Consider the following 10,018-nt stretch of genomic DNA (forward strand, 5'->3'; position numbering starts at 1 on the left):
AGATCAAATTATAATTATATATTCCATACTAATATATTATTAATTATAGCCTTTTAGGTGATGAGAAATTTATGCGGAAATTCATTTGAGTTGCCGAATTGAAGCCAGTCAAACCGTCAAAATTCTAGGACCCTGTTATTCGAATTTGGGGATTATATATATCTAATTGTTAGAGCATAATTGAAAGTGTCAAATCATTTGATGGTGTTATGTAATCATTTTCTAATTATATGATACTCTCTGGTGGTAAGATACTAGTGGCACCCCAAGTCTCAATTCTCAACAAGGGATTATGATGGGAATTATTAGTAATTTGATTAGGTACAATACATTGTTGCTGCTTGGAAAGATTCCATTTTTAATGTCCAAAATTACCAATGCCTTCGTACGCATGGACGAGTATCAAGATTGCAAAAACCGACAAATTTAATTATATCAAGCGTTTAGGAGATGATAATCCTAAATTAATTCTTGGAGTTGTGCGGACTACCCACCAGGAAAGTATTTTCTCATTTTATTATCATTATATAAGTCTATCCTTATACTATTTTACATAACATGCTTCAATTATGCATAATTTTATTATTATTGAATGTTTTGTTACGTGGGGAATGAGTGTATTGAAGAAGACTCTTATAGGAGTCTCGCTAATGTCTAATGATGTGCTAATGAATTGTTAAGATGCGGGTAATTTACTCATACTAATAGTTGTTGTGTAAATTGTTAAAATCTTAGATTGTTTATGGGCTCTAACAATTGATGATTTTATGTTCAACTTTTGAATAATTCACGTTGTTAAACTTTCTTCTTTGATCTAGAGGCCTAACTAATGATCCATATTCTTGAGCATTGAGTACGTACATGCTAATTTCTTTTAGGTGAGTATCCTTATATACTTGAGCAATTGCATAGTCACTATTAGCCTTTACTTACCTGCCACCATCACCATTCACTTCACGAGTATCCCTATGGCTTGACTTAAAAGGAAATTTAATTAGGAGCAATTCTTGTGAACCTGAAATATGTTTAATTGCTAGAGTTGTAGCTTTTATTTTTCTTGTTGAAGATTTATATGAGACCCACTGTTTCTCTATGCTTGATAGCAAAAGTGAATTTTTTGGAATGGCAAAAGACCAACAAGTAAGGTTGGACAAAGTTCAATTAGTATTGTAGGCGTCGTTCGAAGTGCGCCTATGTTAAAGCATGGGTGAATATGCTTGGCACTCATAGGAAGTGGAAATTGACATATACGATTAGGGACAAGGAAAGTAGGGAGCCGCCAACAAGTTTTTAAGGAACTTGTAAACCGTTTACGGATCATAAAAGGCAACCACGATTAAGGGACAACCAAAGGCAACAACGATAGACCCGTGAAGGTTACACCCCATTCATAATCCATGAGATTACTAACTCCATATGATTCGGAACCACGAAAAGAGGATCGGGGATGATGGTACGAAGTGAGTCATGGAGTCACATTCGCCCGTATTGGCCTCTACTCGATTCTTATAGTGAAAAGTATTCCCTGCGATCTCAAAGGCGTGCAAACAAAATATTCAATTCACTCCAAACTATTATTATGCTAAATTGGTTGAATATTAATGCACACATATAATTCTAAAATATTTGTGACCACTTTGATTAACAACAAGATTAAAAAGGAACCTAAACCGGTCGTCCAAATTATCTTATTAGGCGTGATTTTCAATTACATATTCCCTTTAAACATATGGCGATCAATAAATATAATAGAATCAACATTAATATTGGAAGCAATTTAACAATAATAACGTTAGTCAAATCAAATAATAACAAACCCTAATCATGATATTAGCAATATAAAAATAAGTAATTAAATTAATTAATTACTCACATTACGCGCATTCCTTAAAATTGCTACATCATAAATAAATTGTTAGTAACTTCAATAAAAATATTAATCAAATGGAAATTAAATTAAATAAATGTAAAGTTTATTTGGTCCAAACCCTCAGTTAATTCTACCTTTTCACGCCTTGGTTTAAGAACAGAACCTCGGGTCAAGTATGGTAGGAGTGCTTAAGGGAAGAATGATGTAATTAGAAATATAGGTTTAAGGCTTAGAATATTAGAGAGAGAGAAGAGAATAATTTCTGGTGTAGAAGAGAGGAGGAGAGAATGATTTTGGTGTAGAGAGAGAGAATGATTTTTGGTGCCCCTAAACTGTAGAAATCAAGTCTGTATTTATAGAAGAGATGAATAGGGGGATGCACGGAACCCTAGAAGAGATAGAGCCGCAGAAAAACCCTAATTTGGGCACCGTGACACGGTCAAGTCCACCGTGGCATAGTGCACAATGTCGTGTCGCGGTGTGCAATCTGCCCAAATCATGTCCAGATTCATAAGCGCGTGAGAAAACGTGGAAAAAAACAAGGAAAAAGCACCATAACACGTTGAAAATTACCGTATCACGGCACCAGGCACCGTGCCACGTCAGATTTTGCCGCGACGCGGCGTTTTTACACTGTGCGCGGTAATTCCAGTTTTTTACGCGTTTTTAAAACTATGATAACATTTGATCCGTAACTTGAAATAAGGCAGATAATATATCATTGAAAAGATTATCAAGTCTAATTTCCAAACCCATTAGAATCAGGTCAAAATCATTTGTAGATTTCAAGATATGGCCGTTTTAGTGAAAGGGTGTCGGTTTTAGGCCGAGTTTAGTATTTTGCTCATATCTTCTTCGTTTAAAATCGGAATTGGGCTTATGATATATTGTTGGAAAGCTTATTTCAAGGCCTATCCAACAAAATAATAATTGGATTAAAATTTTAAGGCCAAAAAATCAGTTTCTCTCGGTTTTGTGATGTGGACACGAAAAGTGAAAAATAAGTGATGGTTTAGGGAAATGAGCTAGGAAATGGATTGGTTTATGAAATGTATTGAATGAAAACATGGATTTAAGAACTCCAAAGGTTAAATACTCAACCCGACTAATAATGGCGGTGAAAGGTTGTTCATCATCGGGTTTGATTTTGGGGAGACATTTTTAGGTGTCTACAAGTATGTACTCCGCATGGGGTAAGAATGGAAAAATAGAAATCACACTTCTTGAATGTTTACAAGTGTCTGTACATGAACTTTTTCTTATGTCAAAATAGCAAGTATATTTTAGTGGTTTATACATATAATATGGTATTTCCTCCTGAAACTAATTGCCATTCCATCAATTTATAATGGAGTCATGTTTATTTCCATGTGACACATACATGTCTCTAATGTGGAGTTTTCAACTATGAATATTTAAGTTCCTTCACTTATTTTATTTTTCATTTTTGCTCATAATATTGATTCTAAAATTAATTTAGAATTGATTAAAGACGTCACACAAAAATCGGGAAATAATCCCGAGGCACATAGCACGCAAACCGAGGCACAATAGCCATGAGCACACCCTCGGCCAGCTGGGCTGCTTGCGTAGCCTGCATGTGGCTGCCAAGGGAATGCGGGCTGTTGCATCGCTTATGTATGCTGGTGCGGCGATGTGTGCGTGGGCAGCAGCTTGGTGCGGCTAAGGGGGATCGCTTGTGCGTATGGCCTGCTGCTGCAAGGGCGCGCACAGCAACAAGCCCGAGTGGCTTTCATGTGGTGGCCATGGAGTCGTGGGCACGCCTCGTAGGCAGCATAACGCCTTGTGTGATGCTGTAAGCTATGGGGTGATGCTTGACACTGGCTATGGCTGTGCGCGTGAGCCGTCACAAGACACCCATACCCTCGGTGCCTAGCACACCAAGGTGAGAGGCTTGATGCTAGGCACTTGGGCGTTTTAGGACTATGTAATTTTTGCGTTTTTTGCCGATTTAATTATTTTAATTTTGTTTAAATTATTTTAATTAAAAATGGAGGCTAGGCCTTGGGTCACGAGCGGCATTTGCAAAATATTTTATTTTGCAAAATTATGGGTTTACCGGCTTAATTAATCGGATTAATTAAGATGGATGCGGAATATTAGTGGGAGCTTCATTGTTTATTGCGTTTAATCGCGTAATTGATTAACAACTTTGACTAGTTTTAATTAGGCGCGTTAATCGGATTAACCACTGTAATTAGTTACTAGTTTGCGTGAAATGTTGCATTGTTACTTGCTTTTCGTTGTAAAATGCATGGGCCATTCACATATAGTGAATGGATGAATGGAATGTATATTTGATAGGAATGGTGTCCTTCGAACAAGTGTATTATTCCGATAGAGGGTTTGAAATTATTAGAAAGCTAATTATTCAGTGAGGTCAAGTGATCGGAATGCATAGTTGGAGGCCGCTTCCGATCAGTAATATTAATGTATAATTAATATTACAGCTTAATCTTGACTGAACCCTTCGGGTCACACCCAAGCAAACTAACGATCCGTCATGATGAATTAATCCGAAAGGAATTAATGAGTCGCTCGAGTATTATGAACATAGACGTCGGAAATCGAGCTAAGAGCATCGGGATCGAGCGTCGCAAGTCGAGTCGAATTTATAAAAGATGAGACGGTAAAAATCAATTAATCAACAAGTCAGTGCTCGGAAAAATCCTAGCATCGTATTGGCCTAGACAATCGATGGCTAGGGTGACTGGAATAGGATAGCCAAAGCCATTTCCGCAAGGCAAGGCTCGACCGCAAGTTCAGCATGCCTAACATGACCGAGCTAGCCTTGCGTGCAAGGCTGGGCTACCACAACCAAGCGCACCAAGCTAGGCATAGCTAGCAGCCAGCTGCATTGTGTGCTGGGCCTTGCACGCGTAGATGCGGAGTGCTGGGCCAAGCCAAGCACAAGCACAAGCACAGCAGCAGCACCGCAAGCACGGAATGCGTGCGGGCTGCATGCTGTGCGAGCCGGCGCGCGCGACTGTTGGGCCGTACCCGCACACGCACACACTGGCAGGCCCAGCCAAGCACCAGGCCGCCAGCTAGGCACACCTTGGTGCCCAAGGTTGGGTGCCACGTGGCGTCGTGTGAGTGAGCCGGTTGGTGAGGCTTGGGGAGCAAGTCTTTGTCCTCACCTACTCTCTCCCTCCTTACTTGACACTTGTTGATTAATTATTGCATTTCTTTTTCTTTTGATTTAAAAATAAAATGGAAAAAGGATTTTTACCAACTCTCCCACATTGATGGGAGAGAGGAATGTTGGTGGGAATTCTCTATAAATACCAAAGTATTGGGATTTGAGAAACCCACTTGAGTTGAACTCAATAAGGCATCTCCAAACGAGAGAAAAACTTTAAGTTCATAAAAACTCGAGTAAGTTTATTTTTTCTCTAGCTCGGCTAAACTCCGAGTAAGGACCGAATGAGTCATGTTGTGGGTGGATTTCCGTTGGAGGTCTACGCACTTGCGGGACTCGTAGCTTTCGAAGTAAGAGCTCGTAAAGAGAGCGAAGCGCGCATCAAGGGTTATATTGTCTTTCTCCTTATCTTGTTAATTATGCTTATTAGTTATATTAATTGTGGGCGGGTCTTGGGGTCGGGTTTTGTTTCCGCGGAATCTCGGACTTTCCGAAACCCAACAGCGGTATCGAAGCCTTGCTCATTTATTTATGTAACTAATATTTTCAAGGTGTTTAAAATGGCTTTAATTTCTGGTTGTGGTTGCTAATTAGGTTAGTAGCTCGAGTTTATTAATTTTAATCTCATTTTAATTAGAATTTTGGCTTTCGAACCCATATTTTCACCCAAGACTAGTGAATTTTGGGTGGAATCGATGTTCTAGAAACATTCTCACCCTTTCAGAGTTGCGAAAAAGTCAAATTCTACCTAGAAATGCTTGTTTCGAGGGATTTTTCGTTTTGATGAAAATTTTTAAATCTTTTAAAACCTTGAATCTTAATGGCATATTTATTGTGATTATGTGTTTGGTTCTTTCCTTTAAGCTTCTGCAATTTTAGACCACTTTTGAGCATGATTACTATGTAGTAATTGGTGCTTAATGGTTGGTTCAATTTTTCACATAATTGCAAATAAATTGCTTTAAGTGTGAAAAGTTTGTGTTTTGAGGCTCTTAAGTACTAAAGATCCAATCTTTAATTATTTTAGGTTGTTGGAACTTTGTGCTACTAAATTCCATGATTGTTTATTGAACTTTCTTGATTTAATCATTTATTAAGTTGATTAAAGTCATAAAGTTTCAAACTTGTGATTGAAATTTAATTAATCTTCATGCTGGAAGATTTGATTTTTCAAAGATTCACAAATTAAAGTTGGAATTTTTCATTGAATATTTATGTTCATTATTCCAACTCCCTTTAAATTTTGTCAAATCTCATGATTAACTTATGTTGGTTAAATTAATAGTGAGAATAGCCCTTCATTATATAGCATCAAGTTGAACCAAATTTTATTCAAAGAATAATTTTTGGAATTAATTTGGTTTGTGCACTTAAAAGAATTTTATTTAGTTGGACTTGTTTTAATTTTCATTTTGTTTACTCAAAATATTGATTCTAAAATTAATTTAGAATTGATTACATATGTCATATAAAAGCTCGGGAATTAATCCCAAGGCACTAGCACGCAAAGCAAGGCAAAAGCCACAAGTCACCCTTAGCTAGCTGGGCTGCACAGCAGCCCGCATGTGGCTGCTGATGGATGGGGCTGTGCGTTGGTGCGTGCGGTGCTCGGTGTGTGCGAGAGCTGCTGTGCGTTTTGGTGTGTGGCGAGGGGCTAGCAACCAAGTGCGTGCTGCCTCGCACCTTGCAGCTAGTCTAGGTGCGCATGCCATTTGCGTGTGGTCGACTTTGCAATTTTGCATTTTGTCGGTTTAATTATTTTATTTATGTTTATTTAATTTAATTAATTTTTGGAGGCTAGGCCTCGGTTTTGAGCGGCACTTGCAAATTTTTTAATTTGGCAAAATTTTGGGTTTACCTGCTTAATTAATTGGATTAATTAAGTTGGATGCGGAATTTAGTGGGAGCTTCATTATTTATTTGAGCTATTGCGCTTAATCACATAATCGGTTAACAACTTTGACTAGTTTTAATTAGGCGCTTTAATTGGATTAACCACCTAAGTTAGTTACTAGTTTATGCGTGTTGATGCATTGTTACTTGTTTTTCGTTGTAAAATGCATGGGTCATTCACATATAGTGAATGGATGAATGGAATGTATGTTCTCTCACAGGGCCCGATTAGGATAGAAAATACGGACTGCGTTCCGTCATGTATTTTTGTAAATCTAAATACGGTCTGCGAACCGTTGAGTATTTTTGTACCTTAATATTTAGATTAGTCCTAATCGTAGATACTAGTAGTTGCATTATTTTGGTTATGTCTTGAAGACGGAGTTTCTTGGAAGACGAAGCCATGAAGTTGCAAGAGAAAACCCTTGAATACTTGAAGACTCAAGGGGTCATGCTAGTTTCCAAATGCATCATTTACTTACGGTTTTGATATATATTTATTCTCATATATATGAATGATATGTTAGATGCATGTTTAGGATTTCGAAATGTTACAATGATTAATTAAGTTCACTTAAATCAACCAACATAGAAACCCTAGGTCCCTAAAATATTGAGTAAAACTTGACATTCCAAAGCAACACTTACCGAACTATTGAGAATAGTCATGGGCTACGCCAAAGCGAGGCATCACTACTTCCCTAGGAACGTAAGGCATACCTGCTATGCATGTTGGTTTTTGTTAAATTCAACGATATGAGTGATGGAGTCCTAATATGTTGTGGTGATGAGTGTCATTTATGGCACTCATTTAGCTTCTTTTAGGATGATTTTTCGTTGCTTTTACATCTCTTTTATCTCCTTTTCTCTAGTTTTACTTGTAATTTCTCTATTTGTATTTTCTTTAGTTGTTTCCTTATTTTCTTGCTTTTCTTAGTTTATTTGGCATTTTCTCCTTTACTTATTTGTTTTTCTTTGATTTTAGGAAGATGGTGATGTTTGAGAAGCTCATTGGCGTTCTCTCAGGGAATACAAGGCTTAGGATGCATCTCGGTTCCTCCTCTTGAAGCTCAAAAGCAAAGGAGTGCAAGGGCCAAGTCTTCAACGCAGCGCTATCATGCCGCGTGGACATCAAAAGTCGGTGTTGAACCCATCGTAAAGGCCTGAAGTGACTGCCTCCCCAACATGTATCATGTGGAACGTACGGGAACATCATCGAGCGCATGAAGCCAAGCACCCCTGCTCCCAGGCGCAGCCGCGCGCGAGGGAGGAGCTGCCGTGCAGGAGGATGGCGCGGCCTCGCAGATGCCAGGAGCGGCCATGCAGCTCTCTCTCCCCTGTTCCGTACCCATTTTGTTGCTAGCTGCGCTTAGGGATGAGAGGCCGCACCTTTTGAGGTTTCTTTTGGACGTCTAACTAACTTCTCCTTAGTTAGTTTTACTATATATAGACTTGCTTCATTTCTAGAGAGAGAATAATTAGAGAATAACATTAGTTAGATTTTGATTAGAATTCTAGAGAGAGAAGCTCAAGATTTTAGAGAATTTGTTCTTAGATTTTAGAGACAGAAACTTGGTGTTTGATGATTGTGATATTGTGATCTTCATTCCTCTTTGATATTGATCAAAGTTTTGTAAGAATTTTTTCCTTTTCAATGCAATTTTATGTTTGATTTTGATATATTGTTGAATTTATATTGTTTAGCTTGATTTTGATTGTTGATATTTGGATTACAATGTTGATGATAAAATTGATGATTACTTTTGTTATGCTTTTCAATTTTACCATGGGTAGTGAGTAGTTCCTTTGCTAGGAATGCATTGAAGCATGTATTAGTGATAACCTATAGCTAATTTGGGGTTTTTGATTGATTTGTTGATGTGATCAAATTGGTTGATGAAATTTGTGGATGTGTTTGATTTGAAGAGGAGTAGCTAACCTGATGATCATGCTAGATTGCATAATAGTTTTCAATGACACGAACATTTGATTTGGAAGCTATTATTATCGATTGATCTTGATTTGCAATTTTCCTTTGAAGTCATTTGTAGAGACATCTAGCTTGACCGTAGGAAATAGCTCTTTGAGTGATTTGATTGCAAATATCATTTTACCTCTCATTGCTTGATTGATCAAATTCCCGTCAAATTAGCAAGTTTATCATTAGTGCATGTGGATCCTAAATTCCCTAGTGTTTTGATAATTGATTTCCATTTGTTAGCTTGGAATTGATTCGATGGCTTAGACCAACCCATTGTTTTAAGATTTCGAAATAGCTTAGCTTAAGACCTTAGCAAATACCGCTTTCCCTTGGGTTCGACCCGGACTTACCTCTATACCTAGGGTTGGGTTTGATTTTACAAATTTTGTTTTGATCGGGGAATTTAAAAATCAACGACCTAGGTTTATCCCGCGTAAAAAATGACGCTGTTGCCGGGGAAGGCATGGTAATTGCTATTGTTGATTGAGTCTATTCCATTTATTTGAAAAATACAAAAAGATTTTCTTCCTTTTAGGCTACACTTGTAGCCGTGCTATTGATATTTTGCTTTGAGTTTTGTATGCGTAGGGCACGAGATCAAAATTTAGTGCCATTTGATCCGGAAATTGAGAGGACCATAACAAGGATAAGGGTTGCCAATCATTCCTCAAGTTCAAGTTCCCCAAGAGAGGAAATTCATGAAGAAGAAGAAGAAGAACGAGAAAGCATGGGTGCTAATCCTAGAGTAGCATTGAAGGAGTTGGGAACTCCGGGAGCTTATAGTTTTGAAAGCAGAATTTCTCCACCTACGACACCGGCAAATGACTTGAGATAAGACTGGCGATGATCACTTTGATAGAGAGGCGTCAATATAGTGGTGCAAAGCATGAGAGTCCCCTCAACCATCTTAAGGAATTTGAGAAGTATTGCAACACAATCTAGGTGAATGGGGTTTCTCAAGAGTTTATTCGACTTAAAATTTTCCCTTTCTCTCTTATTGGACGTGCTTTAGAGTGGTTAGACAAGGAGGTGAAGCCAAACTCTTTGAGACCATGGGATGAAGTGACTAAGGAGTTTCTATCTCGGTTCTATCCACAAAAGAAGACGGCCG

Source organism: Chenopodium album, chromosome 12 (genome assembly GCF_948465745.1).
Source record: "Chenopodium album chromosome 12, dcCheAlbu1.1, whole genome shotgun sequence".
NCBI classification, from domain to species: domain Eukaryota; kingdom Viridiplantae; phylum Streptophyta; class Magnoliopsida; order Caryophyllales; family Amaranthaceae; genus Chenopodium; species Chenopodium album.